This window comes from Hydra vulgaris, chromosome 03, assembly GCF_038396675.1.
Source record: "Hydra vulgaris chromosome 03, alternate assembly HydraT2T_AEP".
NCBI lineage: Eukaryota > Metazoa > Cnidaria > Hydrozoa > Anthoathecata > Hydridae > Hydra > Hydra vulgaris.
This window is the reverse complement of record NC_088922.1, coordinates 30,355,868-30,370,994: the sequence shown is the minus strand read 5'-3', so window position 1 is coordinate 30,370,994 and position 15,127 is coordinate 30,355,868.

Below are 15,127 nucleotides of genomic sequence, written 5' to 3'. Positions count from 1 at the left end.
TTTTTTAAAATATTTTATTCCACACGCGCAGTGGATCGATCAAAAATACAGTGGTTTCATTTATAGACAATTTTTTTTTCATCGTCATCCTAAGCGAGACGAAATTCAAAAGCTTTGTATTGACAATTACGATATAAGAAAAGAATTCTCATTTAAATTTCTTAACTTCTTGACAAAAGTTTAATAAAGTAATTATAATATCCTGGAGAATTGTAAAGAGTATTGGTCTAGTCTATACAGCGATATCTTTTTAAATGTAACTTGTTTACAACATTTTAAATCTATATTTAATTACTAATAAATATAGGTTATTTATTATATGCGTAACTCAGATACAAATTAATATACTATATTTTTTTATATCTTAATTACGCAAACATTGCTTGATGCAGTACTATTAAAATTAAAATTTATTAGTACTGCATCTAATAAAATACTATTTTATATATGCAAAAATTTGCAGAATTGTATCTAATAGTCATTTTAGACGTTTTCAACGATTATTTACTAAGTTGTATATACTGAATTACAAACAAATAAATATTTAACATTTTCTAGTTTTTATGCTCAAAATTTATAAAATAATTGTTCATACAAATTTTTACGGTTAATCAAAATAAATCAGAATCATTAACTGATATTCAAATAATACTAGTATCACCAGGGCCGCCCAGAGGGGAGGGGGTTGGCATTAGGTACATTTTATCTATGCACACTGACATAGGGGGTATATGAGATCCTCAATAAAAGATTTTATTAAAATTTTTTATAATAATAACAAGCACTACTCCTTGGAGAAATTTAAAACAGAATCTAAAAGACTCTTATTATTATAAGAATTTATTACAACAGACTTCAAATATATTTTATTCGAAATTTAATTCAAAATAGAAAAAAAAAACGTTGTTTTTATCACTAAATAATATATCAAACATTATTATAAAAAAATGTGTATGCATTAATATATATGTATATTACTTTTATTTTAAATCAGTAAAAATCGACTATAGTTTCACGTTCTTTTAAAGACATTTTTGCATTTTGCAAAATTTATATGTATTTTAAAACGGATTATGAATATATTTATTTATGTGTTCTTTTTACTCCAGCCTAAATTTATATATGTAGTATGTATTCATTGTAAATTTATCAAACGGTAAACTTTTAAAAAGACAAATTATCAAACGGACAAAAAAGAAGATTATTTGCATATTATTTGCAAAGGAAGATGCTTTGTAAGATTTTTAAAATTTTATAACATGAAATGAAATTTAAATTTAAATTATTAACGATCTTCCAGTTATTCTCACATCTAAGGTGGCATTGTTCGCTGATGATACTACCATTTATTATTGTCATGATAAGAAGCCAACACTCTCTGATTGCTTGGAGGGGACATTTGAGCTTGAAAAGGATCTCACTTCTGCTACAACATGGGGCTCACAGTGGCTGGTGAACTTTAATTCAATAAAACTCAATTTTTTCAGCCAATCGTTATCACAATAATTTAGATCTTCCTATATTTATGAACGGTAATGTACTCGACGAGTCATCTATCCTTCATCTTCTAGGACTAACTCTTACTTACCGATCTTTCTTGGAAACCATAAACTAAATCCGTTGCAAAATTAGCATCTGCTAAGGTTGCATCTCTTTATCGAGCTCGACACTTTCTTACTCCGGATTCCTCGAACATTAGTTCTTTGAAAACCACTTCCTTCATCTTGCTTTCCTGATTCATATAATTTGCAATCTTTTAAGTTGTCTGTCAATTGTTATCTTGCTCTACAGTCATCATCTTTTCTCTTCTAGTAACTTCTAACTCTAATAGCGGTTGCTTGCAGCTTTGTTCGAAGCGAAGATATTTAAAGAAAAAAAATGGAAATTTCACAATTTCTATTTTTATTTTTTTTATTTCTATTTATTTTAATGTTATGTTACATAAGTCAGTTAAGTTTTCAAATATTCTTTCTCAATACATTCATTCCAAATAATTTGACTTTGTGATTACATTTAATTTTTTTGCTCTTTAATTCCTTTGAGAATTAAATTCTATGTAAAAAATTATTTTCGATTTCGAAATAAATAAAAAACTTTGTATTTAAATATAAGTAACACACATCTTAGAGTAAAACGTCATGGTCCAGTTGTCAAAAGCACGATTCAGGATCCCAAGGCAGAAAAAAAGCTGTAGAAAAAGTAGTAAAATAATACAAAAACAAACGTACACTGGAAGAGTGTGGCTTCGATAAAGTTCAGAAAAAAAGGCATCTAATAAATCTATGTCCGACTAAGCAGTCAAGGTATAGGTTAACAGCTTAATTTTTTTATTCACAATCTTATATTCATAATTCCAAAACTTTTCATTAAAAACAGTTCTGTTTTAGATGGACCATGTACCAACAGCGTTGATAAACCCTTGAGTCCAACTCCAAGCCATCTTCCCCTTCAAATTTTTCAACGGTCTCTGAAGATGAAGATGATAATCGGGTGGGTTATAAAAAACCTGCAGATATTAAAAGCATAGCATTTAACATCTGCAGATACTTAAAACATATCATTTAATATCTGCAGATTCTAAAAACACATCGTTTAATATCTGCAGATATTGAAAACATACCACAAATGCTTTTTATTTAATTTAGGATCAAGAAGCAATGGGTGATTAAGTAGTTAGAAACGACCCCGCTTTGTGGAAGTGGGTTTTATCTAAAGTCGAACGTGATCTAGTCATACTAAATGGACCACTTCAAAATCCGGCACTTTTTTCTAGAGATTCAACAAACAAAAAAGTTCCTGTCTCAGTTTTTTACGAAACTTCTCTCAACGGAGAGCAAATTAACAGAGACTGACTTATCTGGAGTGGAAATGCAAAAGCTTTTGTTTGTTTTCCCTGCTCTTTTTTTGGACAAAAGCATAATTTTGACCCTGGATTTCAGTCTTTCCTCTTGATGTGAAATGGCGGAATAAAAGATAGTTGGAGAAAGCTAATCGTCTGGAAATCAGCCTCTGAAGCCTTGAAAAATCAGAAAGGGTTCAGAACTTGAAAAATCAATAAGAAATGAAGCATTTAAGTGGTATGAAGTTTTACGCTGCGTCTTGGTCGCCACTCTCCATTTAGTTTTGAAAAATCTAAGTTTTCGAGACGTGTTAGGAGTGTATGTTCATAAAATAGTTTTAATATTGCTTGGAATATTAATCTAGATGTGATCTTTATTTCAATATTATGTTCATTTTTGTGTAGGTTCATCAAACATGCTGGACAACTATGACGATGGTAATTTTTTATCCATCCTTGAGCTGTTGGGGAAACACAATAAGGCACTTCAGTTTCATCTAGAAAAAGTTTCTCAACACCAAAAACAAGGAACTTATGAAAAATACGACTTAACATGTTCCCCATTTGAATCAATAAATTGCGGAGTTCCCCAAGGATCAATACTTGGACCCCTGCTGTTTTTAATTTATATTAATGATATTTATTTGTCTTCAAAAATACTTAACACTAGAAGCCTCAGGTTTTTTATATACCTAGAAACCCCAAAGTGGATCAATTGATCCAACTTAATATTTATATGCATTTAGACTTATTTTCTTGTTTAAATTTATGAAACTAACAGTTAAAACTGTTAATTTTGATGTAAATTAAATAAAATATATAAATTTCTTTCACCTTACATATATATACATAGGTTTTATGCTCAAAATAAGTAGAAGTTTAGAAGATTTGCCAAAAAATCTGGATTACTAGCATATTATCTAAATTATTCAAACAGATTATTTAAACGGAAAAAAATGAAATAAAATGAAAATATTAGCGAATAAAATAAAATATTGTTCTCGCATATATGGTATACATATACTGCTACCACAGTACACTAATATTACTGTTTTACACTATGAAACTTACTACTATATTGCCCTGGAGAAAATAATCGTAAAAGCTAATGATATTATAATGAAACGCTTCATCATCAAAAAACTCTGTTGTAGCACATCCTCTTTCAATTGACCAATCAGTTACATATCAACGTCCAAAACGTGTGACGGCGCAACAGTGTTTGTTCATATTACAAGAACACTCGAAAATTGACAAGGGTGATGAATCAGATTCAACAAAAGAATATGACGAGGCAGATGTTGTTGAAGATAATCTTTCTGATGGCAATGAAATTAATACTTTTATTTACAATTCAGAAAGTTGGAGCAATAATGACGTAGAAGAAAACTCATGCGGTGGGAGTAATGATTTAACTGCTAAAACTCAAAGAGATGATGTAAAATGAACTATTGAGTCAAAAATTGAGGTAACTGGAAGATTTCAAACTCAAAATGTGTTTACTGCCAAGAGCGGAACAACTTCTTATTGTCGTAATGTTTTGACACCTATTGATGCATTTAGACTAATTATGGATGAAGGATTTACACGCTTTATCAAAAATGCACTATTTTTTCTGCCTATTTATCAAATGAAGGATGGAATATTAGCGGCATTGAACTTGATGCTTTCATAGGCTTGATATATCTTCGCGGATGCATGAACGCAAGAAATTTTCCAGTTAAATTCCTTTGGTCTGAAAAATATGGCAACAAAGCTTTTATAGAAACTATGCCGCGTTCTCTATTTGAAGACATCATAAAAAACATTAATTTTTATATACGTTCAGAACGTAGAGAGCTCCTCTAAAGTGATAAATTTGCTCTTATGTCATGGGTGCTGGCAAGATTTATAGAAAACAGTCAAAAATGCTATATACCTGAGGAGTCTTAAACAATTGATGAACAGTTGTTCCCAACTAAAGCTCGATGTCGCTTTACACATTATATGCCTAATAAACCGGACAAGTTTGGAATCAAACTCTGGATTTTAGCTAATCTAAAGAATAAATATTGTCCCAATATCAAACCGTATCTAGGTAAAGATGAAAGCCGTGTAGAAAATTTGGGTACTCATGAGGTCATGTCACTAGTGGAACCTTATTTTGGCCGCGGGTATAATGTTACTAAAAATAACTTTTTTACAAGTGTCGATCTTGCAACAAAACTTTTGCAAAAGAAAACGTCAATTGTTGGAGCAGTTAAGCATAGTAGAAAAGAAATTCCAGCATTTATTCCACTACCACTTTACGATTCGAATTTCTACATAAACGGACCATTGAACTTGGTTGTCTACCAGGCAAAGAAAAAAAAACTGTAATTTTATTATCAACACTTCATAGAGGGGCGACTAAGCAAAGTGATGGGAAGAAGAAACCGAAGGGAATACTTTATTACAATGCGAACAAATGTGGAGTTGATATTTTAGATTCAATGTGTCGACAAATCTCAACAAAATCTGGGTGCCGACGCTGGCCGCTAGCTGTTTTCTTCAATATTTCGGACTTGACCGGTGTAAACGCTTGGATCATTTTTAAAAAAGTTACACAACAAAAAATTTCGAGACGAAAGTTTCTTTACACTTTATCTGAACAGTTAAGAGAAGCAAATAATACTCACCGAAAATCTTTACTTGCTGCCAACAGTAATACCACAATAGTTACCACAGTAATACACAATTATCAATTCGTTTGAGATGTCAGATAAAAACAAACTGCAAACGTAATCTGACATCAACAGTATGTGCAAATTGTAAGAAAGCTGTTTGTGGAAAGTTCTTGTCAAATATATGTAAACATTGCAAATAACCTTAATTATTTGACTAAAATTGTTATGTATATGCACGTTTTCTGTAAGGTGGATCAATTGATCCAGCTTAGGTTTATTAGGTATAAAAATTTTTCAGTCGCATCTCTGAATCTGTTTTTTATGTAGTTTTTCCGCTTTTCAGTAAATTATATCTAAATAATAAAAGTCATAAAATATCATTTTATCAACATTAAAATTTTAGCTTCAGCAAAGTATCAAAGTCGTGATTGGATCAATTGATCCACCTTGGGGCTTCTAGTGTTAATTATATTATTTTTGCTGATGACACAAATGTTTTCTTTTCTGACTCAAATTTAAAAAATATTTTTTATATTGTAAACACAGAATTAATATATCTTAATGAGTGGTTTGAAGCAAATAAACTTTCATTAAATATTGAAAAAACGAAATATATTTTGTTTGCTAAGTCATCTAAATCCGAGAACCTTCCACTCAAATTACCTGAACTAACAATTAACAATATTAAAATAAAAAGAGTTTTTTCAATCAAAATACTAGGAATAATTTTCGATGAGAATTTAAATTGGAAAAGCCAAATAAAGCTAGTCGAGAACAAAGTTTCAAAGATCCTGGGGATTATGTACAAGACAAAACATCTTTTAAATAATTTATGTTTAAAAAATTTATACTTTTTATTTATAAATAGTCATATTAACTATTGTAATATTGCCTGGGCAAACAATCATTTATCTTTCCTAAAATTTATTTATACAAAACAAAAGCAAGCAAGTAGATTAGTTTTAGGCGCAAGTAGATACGAAAGTGCCGAGCCGTTACTCAAGGAAATAAATGCTCTAAATGTATACAAACTAAATATATACCATAACTTGTTGTTTATGTTTAAACTTCAAAATGAAATGGTTCCAAAATATTTTTTCAAAAGTTTCACTCGAATTAATCATAAATATGAAACAAGACATTCAATGAGTAATTACTACATCCCACTAACATCACTCAAAAAATCTGACTTCTCAACTATATGCCGGGGACCACGCTTGTGGAATTCGGTTCTTGACGAAAATATGAAAAAAATAAAATCTATTGCTACATTTAAAAGAACTATAAAAAAACACTTACTAAATTTAAACATTACGTACATTCTCTCATTTTTTTTTAAAAAAATTGAGATAATTTTGTATTTTTAATTTTTTATGTACTTTATTTAATTTTAATATTGTATCGAATATGTATATGCATATGAAGCGAATTAAATTTTTTTGTTTTGTTTTGTTTATTGTCTTTAATATGTATACGAATATGTACAGATTTGTAATTTTTTATTTGTTATTTTATATTTTAACTTTATCTTAAATTTCTTCTTTTTTTAACTTTAAGTTCTTTTTTAACCTTCTAAAATTTCTAACCATATTTTTATTTTTTTTAAACTTATTAGTTTCACTCTTTTATATAATATTGGAAGAAGTAAAATTTAATTGTATTTTTTTGTATTTCACAAAGGGGCTTGATGATAAGTCATTTTGACTTCTACTTGCCCCAGTCAGCTTGTAATTATATATATTTGTTTAAATTTTATAGATAACATTGTAAAATGTGTAAAATGACGAAAATAAAATTAAAAAAAAAAAAAAAGGAACAAGAATGCAAGCGCACTATTTGAGCTTGAGAACTCAAAATGAGTTTATTATGGCATGTGGTGAAACTGTTTTTGCAATTAGCATTGTTCATGCCTTGCAGCGCGTATAGTCTCAATTTAGCTGGCGTTCATTCAACAGAATCCTTTACTGTAGTCAAGAACTATTTTGGCAACATCCAATCGTTGTATAACCTTTTTAGTAGTAGCCCCATGCGCTAGAGAATTTTGACTAGGCAATTGGGGATTCCCTTCACCAAACGCCCCAAACAAGATGGAGTGCGAGCATAGAACCTCTACCTTCTATCAAGTTGCTTAACAGAACCTACCAGAAAGATTTTCAGTCAATATTTCCTTCAATCAGCATTTTGCTTCGCATTTAAATACAATCCAAAATATAAATACAAAGTTTCAGTGGCTGAAGGAATCAGCTCTTTCAGTAAGCTAGCTCCCATCAAATCCAAATTGCGATTAATAATGGCTGAAGAACGACATATTAACCTTATGGTGATTTCAATTGAAAACGACCTTGCCAAGACATTGTCGTACGAAAATGCTATCTCTAGTTTCGCAAAGAAGAAAACCCGCAAAGTGAAATTAGTGTGATTTGACTAGTCTTCATAATTAACATTTTATTGATGAAATATATAATTCCATTCATTGTTATTTGTATTCTCGTTTTATCATATATATAACCAAGTTCAAGTATAGAGTGCTTATATGCAGCGATAGTTAATACAAAAATAATTATTGTTTTCATTAACTTGTAATATGATATGGACATACGGACAAAAAACAGTGAAATTCATGCTTAATTAAATATACCCAGGAATCAAAAGTTTAGGGCACCGATCAAAATTGACCCAGGGCACAACAAAGTCTCTGTGTGGGCCTGAGTATTACAACTCATAAGCTATAAGCTATATTTGCGGCAACCGAGTTTTTAATTAGAGGATCGAATTTAAGAAACAAAATACTCGTAAATGAACGTAAAATACTAACAACGTTTAATGAATTTAAATTGAAGCTGACTCTGCTTCCGGTATCGACATTTTTGCTCGTTCTCCTATTCTCTTAAGAGTACGATGGTTTCTTTGCACATTCCTTTTTCTTTGGGATAATTAGTTAAAACCCTAATACGCACTCCCCAAATATCTAAAAAAAACTCCTTATTTCTTCAATTTTGAACGTCGTCTCATTATCTATCAATATTTTTAGACGATGCTCCTCGTAACATAAATAAGACGTTGTATTCTAACAACTGCAACACTTCCTCGCAAACTGCAACTCGGCAGTTTGCGAGGCTAAAGTTTTTATGGTAACAGTTGGAATCGTTTTATGAAGATATTTTAACGTTTGACTCACCTCAAAGTGTCCACTTTTGGTATGTATATTGGAAATAGATTTGGCTTCCCCGCTGCTTCCCCAATACAATGGTTGTAATTGTAATTGTAATTGTAATTGTAAAATACCAGCTCACCACAAGGTAATTTTTTTAACCATTTTGGTGCAACTCTTGTTAATGCGTCAGCAAAATTATTTTTCGAAGGAACAAGTTTTACATCAATATTAACAACATATTCTTCAATTAGTTGCTGCAACACGCTTTTTATTTTTATTTTTTTCGTATTAACATTTCACTCGACGCTTTTAACTTTTATCTTGATTTTTAAGTAAGAGCGTTAAAGACCTAGTAAAAACGGATCAAGGAATCTGAAAAACTATTACCTTCTTTTAAATTTCAAGTTTGTTAACTTTATCTTTGTTTAATACTGCTTTATCCCAATAACTGGACGCAAACTTCGTCTTTCCTAAAAGAGAAATGAGAAATCCTATTAACTTAGCTGAACTTATTCTGAGCATTTAGTGAAAAATCCACTAAAATAACTTCGTCACTATCAACCTCAAGAGTGACATTGATGAATGTTTGCTTCAAATGTTACCCCTTTGAAAAGTTTAGGCATTCATTGTAATTTCTGAACTAGAAATTTTGACTTAATATTGACTTTGATCATTATGTTTTTACCGTAGCTGTTGCTACCATACCATTAACTTTCAAAGAAATATTAGATAATGCGTTGATTTCATCGTGGTAAAAACGAGGTGGCACAGATCCCGCGCTTCTGCACTTATTTTACTGCACCTTTAAGCAATAAAAAATCTTCTTTTGAGAAGAGTTGTTTTCAAGCAAACAGTTCTTCGCAATGTGGTTCAAATACTTTACTTTTGCAGTTGTAACAGAAACTTTTTTCAGTTCTAACAGAACTTTTGAAGCATGATGCCGAAACATAGCGCCAACAATATCACTATTCTTAGTATTTACACAATGCAAAGCAACTCTTAATATATGCAACATAGCATTGATTGAACCCATTGAAGTTTGAAATCTTAATGATCTTTAAAATCTATGACAATCTTACAAAAAATGCCAAACACGAAGACTCTTCAGACAATTTAGCAGAAAAATCTTTTTAAGTCATTATCAACTACAATAATTAAGAAACCACAGAAACGCCATCAATGCTCTAAAGCTATCCAAAACGAAATTAGATCATTGGTTTGAATTCAATAAACTACATTTATTTCCAGCAATTTGGTAATGTGAAACAACTTCACCAAACAATAAATAATTTTATTTGTATATCTAATAACTTAAAAATACATACATACATTATGTGTATGTTTGTGTGTATGATTGTGTGTGTGTTTTTTTTTTAGCATAGCGGCAAGGAAGTTGAAAATTAGTTAAATCAAATACCAAAAACCTTAGGCAGTTGAAAATAAGATACTATTTTAAACAAAGTTTAATGTGATTTTATTTACAAAAAAAAAAAAAAAGAAAAACAAAATAAAAACACGATCCATATTTACTAGCAAAGTTTTGTTATACGGATATCAAAAGTTTGCGTGTTATTATGTTAACGAAACTTTATGATTCATCAAGATTTTTCTTTGAAAGTGAGCAAGTATTAATGAAAGCCTCGAGTTTGATGCCAGAGTTTGATTTTGATAGAAATAATTGATAGACAAAACTGGATTTATTTTTATATATTTCTATACTTTTCACAGGCCAGATTTTTGGCGAATGCTCGAAACATAAAATAACATAAAATTCAAGTTGCCAAAAAAAGAGGCGCCTTAAATGAGTTATTTATGTTAGTTAGTTATGAGAAGAATTTCTATGACTAAAATTTTGAAGCAGGAGCTGTACCCTTGATCAACCGCCCTATTAGAGTCACCGTAAAATCAGCGACTCTGCTAGATTACATCATCACAACAGATATCTTTAACAATGATATTCAAAAAAGAATTGTAAAAACAGATATATCTGACCATTTTCCAATTTTTTTAGCAATTCAATTAAGCTCCAAAATAAAAATTCAGCAACAAAAAAATTAAAAACGTTTTTTTGACCACGCAGAACGTATTTTTGACCACGCAGAACGTATTTTTGACCACGCAGAACAGTTTAAATAACAATTGTCGTTACTGCATTGGAAGCAAATAGACTGCAATGCAAACATTATTAACAAAAATTTTTTTTAAACATTTTATTCCATTTATGATGCTAACTTTCCAATTTGTAAAAAGACTTTAAGCCCAATTTGTGAAAAGATTTTAAGCCCAAAAAGACTAAAATAAATTCACCTTGGATTACCAAGGGTTTTAAAAAATTATCTAAAGTAAAACAAAAACTATAAATAAAATATTTAAAAACAAAATTAACCGCGGGTGAAAAAACATACAAAAACTACAAATACTTGTTTGAAAAAGTTCGAAAAAAGTTAAAAAAAAAATTACTACTCAAAACTTCTTGATAAAGCTAAAAATAACTCCCAACACATTTGGGAAATAATAAAAGAAATCACTGGAAAACAAAAATCATGCTTAAACTTCTTACCATTAAAGTTGAAAAGCATATATGAGCCTAGTATTACAGCTCAAGAATTTAATAAATTCACCAAAGCCTTATTTGGTAATTTCTTAGTACCTACAGATAATTGCATTTATTCTAATGAGTTATTTTGAAGAGTTTGAAAAAGCCTATAAATCTCTTACAAAAAACAAAGCAGTAGAAGCTAATGAAATTAATGGAAACATATAGACAGTGGCGGATCCAGCATTTTTTGATCTTTGAGATAGTTAACTTCCAGAAATGGAGCTAACTCCAAACATTTATATATATACTTATGTCAAATAATGAGAGTTTGCAAAAAATTGCGATGATTGGAGGCTGGGAACAAAAAAGCCCCAAAATTTTTGCTACACCTGCCCCAAACGTGAGAGCAACAAGTTGATAAAACATTTTTTATACTATTCTCAACTAGACTTATATTAATCGATAATTTTTAAGTTTCATAGTATTATCTCTCACCGTTCAAAAATTATGACCATATAAAGTTTAAATCCCCCTCAATTTGAGGGGGTTATAATTTTTATATGGTCATAATTTTTGAACGCTGAGAGATAATACTATGAAACTAATTATCGATGAATATAAGTCTAGTTGAGAATAGTACAAAAAATATTTTATAAACTTGTCGCTCCCACGTTTGGGGCAGGTGTAGCAAATATTTTGGGGCTTTTTTGTTCCCAGCCTCCAATCATCGCAATTTTTTGCAAACTCTCATTATTTGACATAAGTATAAACATATAAATGTTTGGAGTTAGCTCCATTTCTGGAAGTTAGCTATCTCAAAGATCAAAAAATGCAGGATCCGCCACTGATAGAGTGTTATGAACAGTTAAAAGTTGTTCTATTTGGGGTCATCCATAAATGATGTCAGTGTTTTTCTCAATTTTTCAACTCCCCTCCCCCTTTATCAAACTCTGTCAATTTTTGGCCAACCCCCCGTTACATATGATGTCATTTTTTGTGTACTCCCCCTCCCCCATTCCTCTCTAAAAAACAATAAAAATGCTTAAAAACCTTCAATTTTTTTTCTGACTAAATTATACATTTATATAATAGTAGATCTCATCAAGTTATTTTATATAATAGTCGATATCTCATTAAATAATTAACTAAGCAAATAGTATTTTATATCTTTAATATAATCTTCCCATGGGTTCTTGAAATGATCATCGATTGAAACGATAGGTAGTGAATGCTCTCCGTGCTCTAAAAGGATATCGTATTCTTGAGGTACAATCAAATTCGTTGCGTCAACTTCATTTTCATCTAACCATTCAGCAGTGGACAAAACGCATCATTCGGCAAAATCAGAAATCCTTTGGCAGTACGAGGAAGAATATTTTCAATGTTTGATGCAATGAGCATAAAGACGAATGATGGAAACAATTCTTTTGCTCCTTCTGAGACTACTGCTTTGAGCCCGTCTCTTGTTTGGTTGACAGGGACAGGTGGCGGAAGAAATCTTGCTCCAATTAGAGTAAAGTTAGAGCTTCTAATAGTCCGACAACAAGAATGATTTTCACATTTCACAATTTGAGTAAAATATTGACTTGTACGAAGATGATCGGCGATCCAACGTTGATCTTGTAATAAAAGGCTCCTTGACTCTAGCTCTTATTTGTCTGGATCAATATACTCTGCAATGGTTGGATAACCGTCAATTTGTAGATCAGACCAAATATCAGCCAAAGCCTGTCCAGCAAAACCAAAGTTCTGTTTTTCTAAATTTTCATCTATTGTCCTGCCTGATTTAAAAAGATATGTTGGTTATTATAGGTTAAAAATTATATTATTATTTTTACAAATTAACTTTTGTCAATGTAATTACCTTGAGAACCAAGATGAGTTCCGTAATGTTCGTGCGGAAGAATTACCCCAGATAATTCTTTACTTAGAGGTGCCATGCGTCGCTCAGCTCTGTTGAATGCACGGCTTCCTGGAGCGTTCGTCATGATGAAAAGAGCGTCACGGTTATTCTTCAAGAAATGGTGAATCGTCGAGAGTTTTAATGCTCTAAATAATAAAGAAATCTATTTAGATATTATTAACTTTTTTACAGAAAAAGAGGTTTATTTCGTAAACTATATTCAAATCAAATCTTGAAATTAGTTGTTAACATTTCAAGGATATTTACAGTAGTGCAAGTATTAATTAAGAGTAAAATTCTAACAAACACAATATTAACAAACATAGCTAAGCTATCATTACCCGAAGAACCTCTGACCGACGTCTTTCATCAGCGGACGAACCATAGAGAGCAATATCCATAATCGCCTTCAAAAGAAGAGGTTGATCTACTTTTAATGACGGTCGACCAGGTTTCTTTCTGCTTTTTAGTTTTTCTTTTACTTCTGGATACTCCAAGCAGATTTCTTCTATTCTAGCATTTTTCAGTTCTCTAGTTTTCTTCTGTTGAGCTTGATCATACTTTTTTTTGGTCAGTTCTTTACATAGATGAGCTAGTTCCTTCTTTTTCTTTTTCAAATCATCCTCTTCAGCTTCAGCAATGAATCCACTTCTCTTTCTAGACTTCAGTCCAGCAACTTCACAATTTAAAGCTGCAATCTCAGAATTGAGTCGATTTTGAGCCATTGTTTTTTTATTTTTTGTGGTCAACAAACTCAAAGTTAATGCACTTTGTTGATCATCAATAACAGATCGCTCATTGGTGGGCTCAACAAACTGTAAGGAATTCTTGTCAAATTCAAGTGGAGTATACGTGGAGTATACGTGGGGCCAGATTGTTTTGTAGTATTAGCCCATTAACCCAAAATAATAATTGCTTGCTCTTGAACTTCATTGCCTTTTCATTAAATAAATTGATTAAATACAGTACTCTTGATTCAAGAACCTTATGCACCAGTTTCTCTTCTTTTAATAAACTTCATATACTATGGACTTCTTTCTGGATATAAGCCTTTTTTTTATCGGGAGGAGCATTTCCATACGAGACCATCAATAAGTTAGGTAATGCGGTTTTATCCATATTTTAATATTGATTTATTAGTATTGTTTACATCACAATCAGAAGAATGATTTTGCTCATCGTTAGCGCAGCTTTTTAAAAGAGATTCTTCAACCCGCTAGGGAGAAGTTAGCGTTTCGAATTTTCAATAGACTTTATGTGTTTGCATTGCATCACGTTTTACAATCAACTAGAGAGTAATTAGAGTTTCGTATTTGAAATAACGACAATTTAATTTCAAAAAATGACAAAGTTGTGAGTTTACTTTGAATCACATTTTATAATGCGCTAGGGAGGGAATAATGATTGTGAATTTTATATACAAAGAGTTAATATTTCTAACATAATTTGATTCGCAGTCAAATGGTAACATATTAATAAAACGATAGTAATTTTTATTTTACGTTAGTAGTTGTTATCTATTTAATGTCTCTGGGAAACTTATTATATAAATTTATAATATTATATTATAAATTATTTAATAAAATATAATATCGAATTCCCCGCATTTAATATTAATTTCCCCACAAACAAAACATCATTTCTATACCATTTAGTAGATGTAAATACCGTTAAGATCTGCTCATTAAAACTAAAAATATAATTTAAATTGACATCATTTTGGCCTCAACACCCCCTCCCCATTGGCAATTAGTGTCAAACTTCCGTTTGATTTTGAGCGCTCCCTCCCCCTATTTACTGACATCATTAATGGATGACCCCTTTAAAGTTTTTAAAGCATCTATTGATCAAGGAGTTTTTCCTGATCGATTAAAAATTTCCAAAATTATTCCTATTTTCAAAGAAGGTGACACAGCTAATATTAGTAATAACCGCCCTATCTCCATCCTTTCTAGCTTCTCAAAAATTTTAGAAAAAATTATGTAAAATAGAATGTTCAATTATTTCAATAACAATTATCTATTGTACAAAACTTAACTCGGTTTTT